Genomic DNA, 12,334 nt, shown 5'->3' with positions numbered 1-12,334 from the left:
TACCGGGTTGAGGTTTTGTTTTTATTTTTCATCAAAGTGGAAATGATTTTGAGGCTACAAACAATAATGAGCCTCTTCCCACTGGTTGTTTTGTCCTCCAGCAGCTTCTTCCTGGGAGCTTTTATAATGCCTAAACCGCTCACCCTTTCTTAGCCCAAGACCCAGGTATCCGTAGTGTACTCTCAAGATGAGCTTTAAAAAAATTGTATCTACATCGTAGAATTGTTAAGAAGACATGTAAACCCATATATGTAAAGTGCTAGAAGATGGGTTAGCACTTAGTAAACACTCAGTAAATGTGGCTATTAGCCTAGCTTAATGCCAGAGAGAGGGGGAATTTGCAGGAAAGTGCTTGGATCTTCATTTCTGTCTTGGCACTTAGAGCAGCACTGCTTGCTGTTTCCCTTGAGGGGTGAGTGGCATCAGAGCTCATCCATGCGTACAGATACTCCTGTAGAAGGAGGGGCAAGTTTACATGTGTAGTCGACAAATAGTAATAGTACAGCTTAATTTGGTGAACCACAGCTAGATAAAGCATGTATTTGCCTGCCTCATTAGGTGTAATAACTCAGTTTCTCTAATTTCTGTATTTAACAGAGTCATTGTTTTATCTCAGGAGAGGTGCCAACTCAGTAGGATTTTCCCCTGTTTTGGTTAGTTCCACCAGAGGGCGCCCAAATACAGTCTTTCTCATTCAGCTCTTACCTAGATTTGTGGTCTTCAACCTTTGTTGTTTGTGTACCCCCTTGAAAGAATGTTTAAAAGCTGTGTATCCTCCGCTTTTAAGTTTATATTGAAAATGTTTCATCGTTAAGTGTTGATAAAGACTTTGTTTCTAATGTATTGTAAATATTTGACATTTTAAAAGAAAGCTATTAAAAATAAATCCATTATGCCACTCTTAAATATATCCAGTGGAATAGAGAGCAGTGCTATTCTTTCTGCTCTTTAAAATTGAATTGCCATTTATACTGTTTAGGATAAAATTCAGTGGGGGTAGTTTATATATTTTCATAATTAAAAGGCTTTCTGTTAATATGACTATTAGGCTTTTCTGCCACAAAAACTTTACATGTAAATTTGAAAATTTAAAGAATTGGTTTTCATAACGATTTGGGGAAACTGTGTGAAGGGTGTGTGGAACCTCTGGACTGTTTTGGTAACTTCCTATGAATGTATAGTTACCTCGAAGAGTTTTTTAAAAAAATATATTTTTCCTGTGACCATAAGGATCTGAGTATTAACAAATGATATCTTGTCAGTTGAGTAACATATTAACAATTACTCTTTTCACACAGTTGAATTTTGATAATGTTCAAACCCGAAAAGTAAAATGTTTATAGAGTTGTGTCTCTTAGATGCCCTGATTGCAGGAGCCTTCATGGGCACCCCTCTGTTTACCACCCCCTCTATTTGACACCCAGGCATGTTTACCTCCCCTAGCTGTGTGCCCTGTGGTCAGATTTGGGACAGGTGAGACTTGTGGTTGTGAAGGATGGAGTGGAAGGGCAGAAAAGCCCCAGGAGGACATAGGGAACTGGGGTTTGGAAGCTGAGGTTTGGAAATTGATTCCCAGAAAACGTGCTCACATCCCCCCGAGTAAGTCTCTGTGAGCCCCAGAGTCACCGTCACGCAGATTTGAAGACCACTGACGTCTAGCTGCAGTATAGACGTTATTATCTTCACTCTGGGAAGCCAGTGTGGCAAAAAGAGACCGACAGAACAGAGTAGAAAAACTTCCAGTTTATCATTTGGACTTCGCAATCCAACTTGCGTATTTGTCCTTGGGCTTCCCCCTTCCCTAGCCTCTTTTTTTTTTTTTTTTTTTTTTTTTTGGTTTTTCAGCCCAGTTTCCCTTATGGAGATAGAATCAGTGATTAAGGCACTCGGTTTCCTCTGAGAAATCAAGACTAATAGCCCCTTCTCAGAACTGTTTTTGTGATCTAGGGATTGGATTAAACAGCAAGTTTAGGTGCAGTAGAATTGGCAGAAATAGCAGCAAGGCCATCTGCTTTACATCTGCTTTCCAGCCACAGGGTAGGACTCTCAAGAGCTCTCCTGAGTCAGGGAGATCTGAGCCTGGTACTGCTTACATGCACCTTCCTGATGCATGCGGTCACCGTACCGTGCACTTGATTTACGTGACTTACTTTAAAAGGCCCTGTGAGGTCTGCATTGCCACCATAGTTTATCAAATCCAAGAAGCCAATAGTTATATAATGTGCGTCATTATTTTATGCTCCACTATTGAACTGTGACACTTTATTTTCACTTAGAATTTTTGTCTTATAGTGACTGAAAGAACTCTTTTAGACTTTAGACAGATTTTTATTGGGTTGTCCAGAAGGTTCATTTGTTTCTTTTCTGTAGCATCTGAATGAACTTTTTGGCCAACCCAGTGTCATATCACTCTTGTTCATACCTAGGAAAAACAGCAAAATAGGTAGACTAAGATACCCCTGAAAGCATCTCACTCTCAGACTAACACTCTGGTCGTCCCCATTCACCATCCCATGTACCCTTGCTGATGCTCGAACCATTCCCTGTGCAGTCAGAGGCATGTCATGAGAGGGCCCCACTGTGGTCCCGGGGTTTTTTCCAACTTCTGATCTCCATTCTCCAAGTTGTAGTGCTGGTACTTTCTTGTCTTATCAGAGGATGTCTGTGGAAAGATTTTTCAGGCAAGAGCCAGGACTCATTCTTTGTAGAAGTGGTTTGTTGACTAAAAGTCAAGCGGTTGTAGTCGCCCAGCCATGAATTCCTCCAGGATTACATACATGGAAACTGCTGTCTGGCCTAGAGGCACCCTAAAGTCAGAAATGGTAAAATGTGAAAATAAAGTGCATTTTATTTATTTTATTTTATTTCAACGCACATTTTAGAGTCATTTAAATAAAATACTATTCATACCTTACAGTGAGGAAACAGGCTCAGAGAGGTCAAGTGATTTGACCAAGGTCACACAGCAGGTCAGTACTATGTATGCAGCTTCACTGCTATACCCTTACCCACCTTCATGAATAGTGCAGGAGCCCCCATGAGGGGAGCTATCCTTTCCTTCTCTTTCCTTCAGTCTCTGTCTTTTTTTCCTCCCTCATACTCTCTCTTTCTTCTGTCTAAAGAGGCCCAAGTTCTGATGGTTGTAAAGAAGCAATTTATTGCTGAGGAAACTCTAAAAGGAAGAGAGGAGAGATGCGTGAGTTGGGTTTTTGTTTTGTTTTTCCGTTTAGATGTGCTTTTCATAATTTAAGCTCTTCTAGAAAAGAGACACAAGTGAGACGACATCTTTGGAATAGTTATCTCAGCAGATTAAGATGGTTTAGCCCTTGGGAGTTTGGGAAGCCTTTGGGAATTTGATGCAAGCTGTGGTCCTCTTTCTAGAACAGTCAGCATGCACTCAAGAGTTAGAGCTTTCTGAAACCAAGCCTTCCTCTTCCAGAATGTTAGCCTTGGCTGGAGACAGGCAAGACTCTAGGGTCAGCAGTGTCAAAGGGAACTTGGTGGGATGACAGAGCCCTTCTGTGTCTGTGTTGTCCAGGATACTAACCCTAGTCACATGTGTCTGCTGAGCACTTGAAATGTGGCTGGTGCAACTGAGGAAATGAATTTTTAATTTTATTTAATTGAAGATTAAAGAGCTACATGAGGCTACTGGCAGTTGGTACAGATTTGCATGACAGCTAATTCACCACGTGGCCTGAGTATCAGTGGTAAAATGAGGGAAGTACTTTCTTAGAGGTGGTTCCCAGTGTTCTGTTCTAGCAGCATGGCTTTATAGTTTTGTATTCGACCTTATTTTTCCTTTCAGCCTTGTCTGAAAAGTAATGGATTCTTGAGAATCTGTTCACGAAAGTATACTTACTATTTGTTCAGAAGTGAAAGCTGGAACCTCTGCTTCCCAAGCATATGAGTGTTTCTTTGGGATGTAATTTTCTTCCTTCTCTTTGTTTCAAGGAAAACCAGCATTGGAACCACCTGATTCAGGATGCGCAGAAGCGTGGTGCCATTATTAAGACTTGCAACAAAAACTATAGACACGATGCAATGAAGATTCTGAAACGCAGGCCCGTACTGCAGAGAAGTCTGACTCACCCTCCTGCTATCACCCCAGAGGTGTCCAGACCCCAGGGCAGAGTGCCCAGCAACAAGCTAGACAGTGAATTTGCCAAGATGTCTCTTGCTTCTTCCCTGTACCCCTCACCCTCTGAGTCCAAAGAAGCCACTGTCACTGTTACTGCAAAGGACCCTGAAAGGTCACCCCTTCAGGACTGGCTTCGGGACCCACGACTGCTTAGGAGGATGGGCTTGGGCTGTGAAGCCAAAGGGAAGTGCCTCTGTGAGCTGCAGCCCTCGAGCCCCCGGTATCCTGGAGCAACGCCTCCCTCTGGAGAGCCAGGCTCCCCCGGAAGTCACCAGGATCTGACCAGTATCAGGCAGCAGTCCTCCGCCAAGGGAGCTGCTGTGAACAACCACAGACCTCATATGCAGTGTGATCCTCCAGCTGCTAGTACCAATACTTCCACGAGTGAGAGAAGATGTGCCCAGGAAGGGGAGGCACTCAGCCACAGGAGGGAGACCAGGGCCTTCACCAAGGGGGATCAGGAGAGGCGTGGCTCTCTGAGCCACCACACAAAGAGGAACTCAGGCTGGGACGAGAGGGGACTGGAGGAGGAGGACAGTAGCTTGAAGAAGAGGAAGCTTTTGTAGTGGAGCCAAATGAGACTGTCAGCCACAAGCATTACTGCACATTTCAGATGACCAGCTAGTAGGACTGTCCAGATAAGATTATTTTTTTTTTCCTTAAAGGAGTTTGTGTGCTGTTGGAAAACAGAAAATGTATCCTAACACATGGGCCTCTTGGTCATCTTCAGTACATTTTGTCAGTTGCAAAAGCTTTCAGAAGGCATTTGTGTATCAGTAATAATGTCCTCGAAGTCGAAGACTTAAAATGTTGATCTCTTGTTCTTCTGTAGGAAAGGTCAGACTGGAGGATTTTAAGAGGATGCTGTAAAAGTTGGAATGTATATTTGTATAGCAAAGAACAGAATCCTCTTAAAATTTAATCTGGTAGACAGCTTTTCTTTCCCCTGCTTAAAATGTTAATCATTTTCAACGGAACCAACCTTATATTTAAAAAAAAAAAAAGATGGGAGCAGGGCAGTTCCTTTTAGAGATTGTTGTAGCAAACAGACGTTTTTAACAGCCCAGGTGGCCTGAGAGAAGTGAGTCAATGCGTTGGGTCAGAGTCCTTTTAAACCAACTGGAGTGTCCTGGGCAAGACCCTGGGAAGCAGAGCTCTGTTAGGTGAAGTTCCACTCCTGCACCTTTTTAGACGAGGCACCTTGGCACAGGATGTTACATTTCTGTGATGAGTTTGTCTGCCCATTGTAGTCAGCACGTAGTTCTCTAGCTAAAATTCTCATTCTTCGTGAGATAGAAGAATGTGAAATGAAAGAATAATTCTTGAAATGTCATTCAGATCCCCCCAGCATATTGTGAATTTCCTGCAACTGGTGGGTTACAAATCCAGTGGTTGCCAAGTATTGGAGCAGTGCTGGGGTGGCTTGTGGAAGCCTGGGGATCACCAAGAGAAACCAATTCATGAAAATCTGGATGTTTAACATCTTCCCAAGGGATACTGGTCACCAGGCAGCTTGAGAACCAGTTAGGGCAGACCAGATACAATATTTTAGGCAGGAGAGAAACATCCTCTAAAAAGCGAAGGATGGGAGAGGAGTGCAAATGCTTGGGAGTTGAGAACAGGGAGAGAGTTGACAGATTGCCTGTCATCTTTGGAAACCATCGTAAGTGACGCAAATACACCGCTGTGGTGGAAGATCTGGTTAGAGGGGTTGTGCTTCTGTGAAAGGAGGTGGCCATGGTGGGTGGTGATTTGAGAGACTTGATGGAGGGCAGGGCTGCCTAATGTCAAAGTCCAGTTTTCCAAGCGCACACACACTGATGTTGAGGTATCACAGACTGAGAATCTGTGTTAGTAACAGTTGACCATTGTTTGAACTAGCGGTTTGTAGTGAATGCTTTGCAGCCCTAGTTAATTTGGGGGAGAAAGCATGCATTCCTGAAGACGAATGTGCACCATTTGAAACTTTTTCAGTCATCTGCTTTTTAAGCAAAAAGGGCTTTGTGTTCATCAGGAATTCTACTGAAGCAGGTTATTAAGAGCTTTCAAAAAAAACATTTGGTTGCCAAAGGTTTAAGCATGCTACTTCTTTGTTACCCTTGTCCCTCCCTCTGGTTTCCAGACCTCTGCTGATGGGATTGAACACTCCTGTCACTCGGGGAGCACGTGCTCTGTCCCCACAGTTAGCCCCTGCTCCCTGTTGACAGAGGCGGGCTGAGCCCCACTCTGGGTAGGGGCTTCGTAAGCTTCCTGCCTGGCCTTTGGCAAGAAAGCTCATTGTTTCTTTAAGTTTACTTTCCTGCTATCTTGGTAAAATGCTTCATTTAGCAGACACTTGTAGTGACAATGTAGAGAATCTAAAACCTGTAAGCTTAGAGAAGAGGCATGCTGGAAAGAGCTGGGGTCAGGAACTTCTCCCACTCCGCTCACACAACACGTGAAGTAAGTGCTCCCCACCGTACGTACTTTGCTGCCCCACCCAAACGATGTTATTTCCAGTTAAGTTTGGTGCCTGTTCTAACACGTTGTGTTCACTTTTGGTCCACCTTCCACCTGGTCTGGCAACGTGAGAATTAGTGCATCATCTCTGGTAATGAGCAAGCCTGTGTCCTGACAGCCTCTCCCAGCAGGAAACAGTCATACCTGACATTGCATTGGAATCGATTGGTGGTTCCTGTTGATGTATGTATTTGCATGAAGCATTTCATATATACAGTGTGGCCTTTCCTGATGTGGCTGTCAGTGCAGTGTTGTTGATTGGTGGTTAACCTTACTGCAGGTGAAAAATGCAGCTGTTAGTTTCGTCCTTGCCCTGGCGTTAAAGAAAGTGGCCTTCTTTCAGTCTTAGTTCTTTGAACATGCATATATTGTACTTAAAAATTTATTTTGCTTCTTTGCATATAATTTGCTTTGGATTTACTATGCATAGTTTATTGAGTTTCTGTTTTCGTGTATTATCAGGAGGAAATTTGATAAGTACATGTGATTAACCTCCTGTAAATGAGTTTTACAACAAAATTGTACTAAACTATTTTCTAAAGTTAGTTGTACAGATTGATAATTTTTTGGCTGTAGTTTTGATTTGTTCTATGCTCTGAATTCCTAGCTGGGATTTGGCAAGCAATAGCCCTGTTGTCTTTGTTAAAACCTGAACATTAAGGGAAAATGGCAGAATTAAAAGTGGAAACAAGAAAACTGACGTGGTTTAGGAGTTATGTGTTTTTGAATGAAGGTTCAAGGTACTTCCCAGATACTCCATTTAGTCTGCCATTAGATTTATTTTATGCCACAATTATCTGGTGGGGATTTGTTTTATTCAGGTTTCTCATCCAGTCCACAACCCCAGCTCTCCTTGCTTCTCAGCTGTTCTTGGAATCTTACCCGTAAGGTTGCAGGGTGCACTGTGGCTAGTTGTGGTGTCAGTTACACGTTGACGTTTGGTCCAGAAACGCACGCTCACCTCCAGGCTAAGATTGGGGAGCGGGTGAGAGAGGAGGGATGGATGAACAGTGACCCACGAAAGGAGCTCCCGGGGCGCCAATGGGGGCGCAGGGAATAGATGGCCAAGTTGGGGGTCACCACTGCTGGTTACAAAAGTACAACTCGTGTTATAAAAGCAGTGGCTTCAGGGGGTGCAGTCAGATGTGCTGTGCTCCGCCAGGACATGGGCACCATCAGCTTCGCTGTGCCTCCCACTCATTCCAGATGGAGGCACCAACCACCCACGAGCGTAAAGTGACATACGTGTTCTGGGGCGAGATCAGCTTGCCAAGTGACCTGATGGGAGGTGAGTGCTCTGCGATGGCCATTTTATTTGTGGAATTTGTTACTGCAGCAGCTGGAGCAGTGATTTTTAAAGTCCCTCCTGAGCAACACGCACTGTCCCCACCATCTCCTGGGGTTCACCATTTATTTTTTGAGGAATAAATAATTCAGGGAGGAAACTAAAATTTAGCTTCAGCTTAAATAGAATTCCCAATGTTCTGCAGCACCGTGAAGGCTGGTTCTGTACACAGGGGGTCCCTCCATAACTCTGAAAGGACCTGAGTTATCGTCACCCTGTCCTGCTGTACAGAAGGCATTTGCCAAGTCAAATGGCATAAATGGTGTCTGCAGTTGGAAGGTGCTCGGAACCACAGGAGCTGCCTTTGTGCTCTCTTCGTTAGAGCTTGGGCCCAGCCGTGCTGGTGGACACTGTTGCCTTTGGTCTAAGGAGTCTTGCTGCAAATCAAATTGTTAGTAGTTTTCAGCCTGGGAGGTGCACTTTGGAGTCACCTGGGGGAACTTCAGAAAAATTCCCACTCCCGGGCCCTACTGTAGAATTCCTGATTTCATGGGTCTGGGGGCAAGTACTTGTCGCCTTTTCCTTTTTTAAACTTAAGCTTAAACTCACTCTCAGGTGTTTCCGTCGAGTGGCCAGCCTTGTGGCCTGGCTCCTAAGGGTTCAGGAGGGAGGGGGAGCAGCCTTGGGGCCCATCGGGGTCACGTGTGCCTTCCTCAGTAATGGTCCCCCCACGGGCCCTGAGTGGGGCGAGGCCCACCACCAAAAACCATCTGGCCATCTCTGCTTTTGTTCAGAAGGAGATTCCCAAGGGCTGCAGAGTGGGGCTGGGGAAGGAGGTCTGGGAATATATCCAGAGAAAACCATAATTTGAAAAGATACGTGCACCCTGATGTTTATTGCAGCACTATTTACGATAGCCAAGCAACCTAAATGTCCATCCCCAGAGGAATGGATAAAGAAGATGTGGTACATATATACAATGGGATATTACTCGGCCATAAAAAAGAACAAAATAATGCCATTTGCAGCAACATGCGTGGACCTAGAGATGGTCATACTGAGTGAAGTAAGTCAGAGACAAATATCATATGATGTCACTTATATGTGGAATCTAAAAAAATGGTACCAATGAACTTATTTACAAAACAGAAATAGAGTCATAGATGTAGAAAACAAACATGGTTACCGGTGGGAAGGGGAGGAGGAGGGATAAATTGGGAGATTGGGATTGACATGTACACACTACTATGTATAAAATAGGTAACTAGTAAGGACCTACTGTATAGCACAGGGAACGCTTCTTGTTAGTCTGTAACGGCCTCTATGGGAAAAGAATCTAAAAAAGAATGGATAAATGTGGATGTATAACTGATTTGTTTTGCTGTACAGCAAAAACTAACACAACATTTAAAATCAACTATACTCCCATAAAAATTATTTAAAAAAACACAAAACAAAAACCACACTGCCACCATTCAGGTCACAGGGACATATTTGGGTTCCTCTGGTCAGAGGGATGGGTTTTCTGTGAGGATTTTCCCACAGTCCCCGCTCACACGGGCCTCTTTTCCTGGTCCTCCAGAAAACTACAAAACATTGCTGCTGCTTCCTTTACCAAATACCCACCCTGGTCATTGCAAGTATCTGAAATAGTTAATTCTGATCTTTTTTTTATAGTCTACTGCCATAAAAAGGCATAAGGGCATCACTGTTTTTTTTAAGTGCATTTATAAATTAAATCTTTTATTTTTTTAAATTAAACTTTTTTAAAGAAAAAATTGGAAAATTTTATTTGAGCCGAATTTGAGGATTCTAACCCAGGAAGAGCATCTCAGAAAGCTCTGAGAACTGTTCCCTAATTTTCTTTTTAAGCCCTTTAATTGCCACCTCTTCTAGTATTTAACCTGATCTAGTGAATCTAATAAACTCATAAACACGGTGAATCTCTAGTTCTTTTAAAAATACCATTTACATACGTACACTAATATGTATAAAATGGATAACTAATAAGAACCTGCTGTATAAAAAAGTAAAATAAAATTCACAATATAAAAAAAGAAACCAGAAAACCTGAGGTTTCTTTTCCTCACATCAAAAAATAATAATAATAAAACAAATAAATATCATTTAATACAATGTTCTTAAATTTTCCATTTAATCCTAAACTGAGTTATTTAGTAGGTTTCTAATTGAAATAACAAAACTAATCTGAGATGAATATGCCAAATTCTCTTCAATGTTAAAAACGAGCCATCAAATACACTTTAACACATACAATTTGATCTAAAAACATCACTATCGTTTTAATTTACTACATCATCTCAGATTTAATTTTCAGTCTTTACAAAGTTAGAAAGCAGCCACTAAGGGAAGTTTTTATCTTCCTGCGTGAATTAAGGTTGGCATCCCAAGCAAGTTAAAAAACAAATATGTGACCTGGGAATGGTGTATGTCCACAGTGATTCTCAGACCACTGATTGGCACAGACCTGGCTCTTAAAACTTTTGTGAAATAAATCATACATATCAGAGTGTATATAAGTGATGTAAAAGGAAAGACATAATAAAATAGACACTCGTGTACCCCACACCCCATCGTAAGTAACGGCACTGCTGACACCTGGAAAGGTCACTCCATGTTTCTTCCAGACACTCCGCCCCACCACCCCCTTCCACCTAGTTGTAACCCGAATTCTGAATTCTGTAGTTTGTATAAAGTTTCACTGCACACCCCCAAATTATACTTACTTAATTTTGATGTTTATGTGTTATATACAATGGGTATTCTGGAGCTGACTTTTCTCCCCCTCATCCTTATATTTCTGATATGACTAGCCGTTATCCACTCTTTTTGGGTGGAGGGTAGTATTCCATTTTAGGAACACACCCAAGTTAGCCCGTTCTACTCTGATGGACTTTGGGGTTGTTACTGCTTTTCCTGTCACATTCCTCTGGTACCCACGTAGAAGAGTTTTCCCAGGCAGTGCTTAGACCTTTGTCACATAGGGACACAGGACAGGAAGGCACTCCAGAGCACCCAGACGTGGATGTTTCTGGGCTTGAGGCTGTGACATCAGAGCTCCAGACAGCAGCACGGTCAGATGCTCCCTTCCCCAGGAAGCAAGCCAGGAGGACTGCATGCCAGATGGGGACTGATTGGAGCCCCGCCCTTTGCATCATAATCCCCTTATCCCACCAGTAAACCCCTTGGTCACAGGAGCCAGACTTTGTGGGTTCCATTCTTAGTAACATAAGTGCCTTGATTGGAGTACTCCTTACCTAGCAATCTAAGGTAGTTAGGGGTCTAGAGACACATCCTGTGGTCCTAGCGATGTTGGAATTACACCCACCTCTCTGGGGCAGAGTTTCAGCGCCAGATGTAAATAGATCCCGGTAGCTGGGAACTGTCCACAATGTTATGGTTAGGTGGGGGTTATAGTTTTTTTTTTCTGTATACGTGTATATATGTGTGTGTGTGTGCGTATATTTGAACAGAGTAAAGAGGCAATGGAACAGGAAGCATAGGAATTCTATGGAATGGGAGAAAAGATTTGCCAACTACATGACAGCTAAGGGACTAATGTCCAAACATAAAAGGACACAATTAAAACAAAAGCTGAATAATCTAATTAAAAAGTGGGCTGAACACTTTAGCAGATATATTCCTCTCATAGGAGACCTATGAATGACCAACAGACACATGAAAATTTGCTCAAGTTCTGTACTAGTAAGAGAAATGCAACATAAAACCACAAAAAGATATCGACTCACACATTTTATAGTGGTCATTATGAAAAAGACAAGACATAAAAGTGTAGTCAAGCATGTAGAAAAAAAGAGAACACTTACAGACTGTTGGTGGGAATGTAACTTAGTACAACCACTATGGAAAATAATTCGGATGTTCCTCAAAATAGTAAAAACAGTACCACCATATAACCTAGCAATTCCATTTCTGAATATACATATTTGAAGGAAATGAAATTAGTTACTTTACTGAGATATTTGCACTCCCTTGTTCACTGTATTAATATTTACCTAAAATATGCAAGGCATAGTCATTAACTATGTCATTGTTTATCAATGGTTAAATGAATCCTTTTAATGTGCTGTTGCATTCTCTTTGCTAGTATTTTGTGGAGGATTTTTGCATCTATGTTCATCAGTGACATTGGCCTGTAGTTTTCTTTCTTTGTGACATCCTTGTCTGGTTTTGGTATCACGGTGATGTTGGCCTCCTAAAATGTGTTTGGGAGTGTTCCTCCCTCTGCTATATTTTGGAAGACTTTGAAAAGAATAGGTGTTAGCTCTTCACTAGTTGTTTGATAGAGTTCGCCTGTGAAGCCGTCTCGTCTTGGGCTTTGTTTGTTGGAAGATGTTTAATCACAGTTTCGATTTCAGTGCTTGTGA

General features: G+C 42.4%; 2 pseudogenes across 2 annotated transcripts in view; one reads left to right on the top strand and one right to left on the bottom strand.

The window, feature by feature from the left end:
- The window catches only part of LOC308609639 (putative helicase senataxin), a 61,568-nt pseudogene extending 56,796 nt beyond the window's left edge, over positions 1–4,772 (top strand). Inside the window, exon 25 of the transcript in view lies at positions 3,955–4,772. The product of the transcript in view is annotated as a putative helicase senataxin (transcript). The remainder of the gene's footprint in view (positions 1–3,954) is intronic.
- Positions 4,773–10,816: 6,044 nt separating this feature from the next.
- LOC308609637 (ubiquitin-like modifier-activating enzyme 1) overlaps positions 10,817–12,334 on the bottom strand; it is a 50,461-nt pseudogene continuing 48,943 nt past the window's right edge. The window contains exon 20 of the transcript in view: positions 10,817–10,917. The product of the transcript in view is annotated as a ubiquitin-like modifier-activating enzyme 1 (transcript). The remainder of the gene's footprint in view (positions 10,918–12,334) is intronic.

This window comes from Mesoplodon bidens, assembly GCF_964165515.1.
Source record: "Mesoplodon bidens genome assembly, chromosome: Y".
NCBI lineage: Eukaryota > Metazoa > Chordata > Mammalia > Artiodactyla > Ziphiidae > Mesoplodon > Mesoplodon bidens.
Note: the sequence above shows the minus strand (reverse complement) of the source record. Positions and strands in the feature narration are given on the sequence as shown.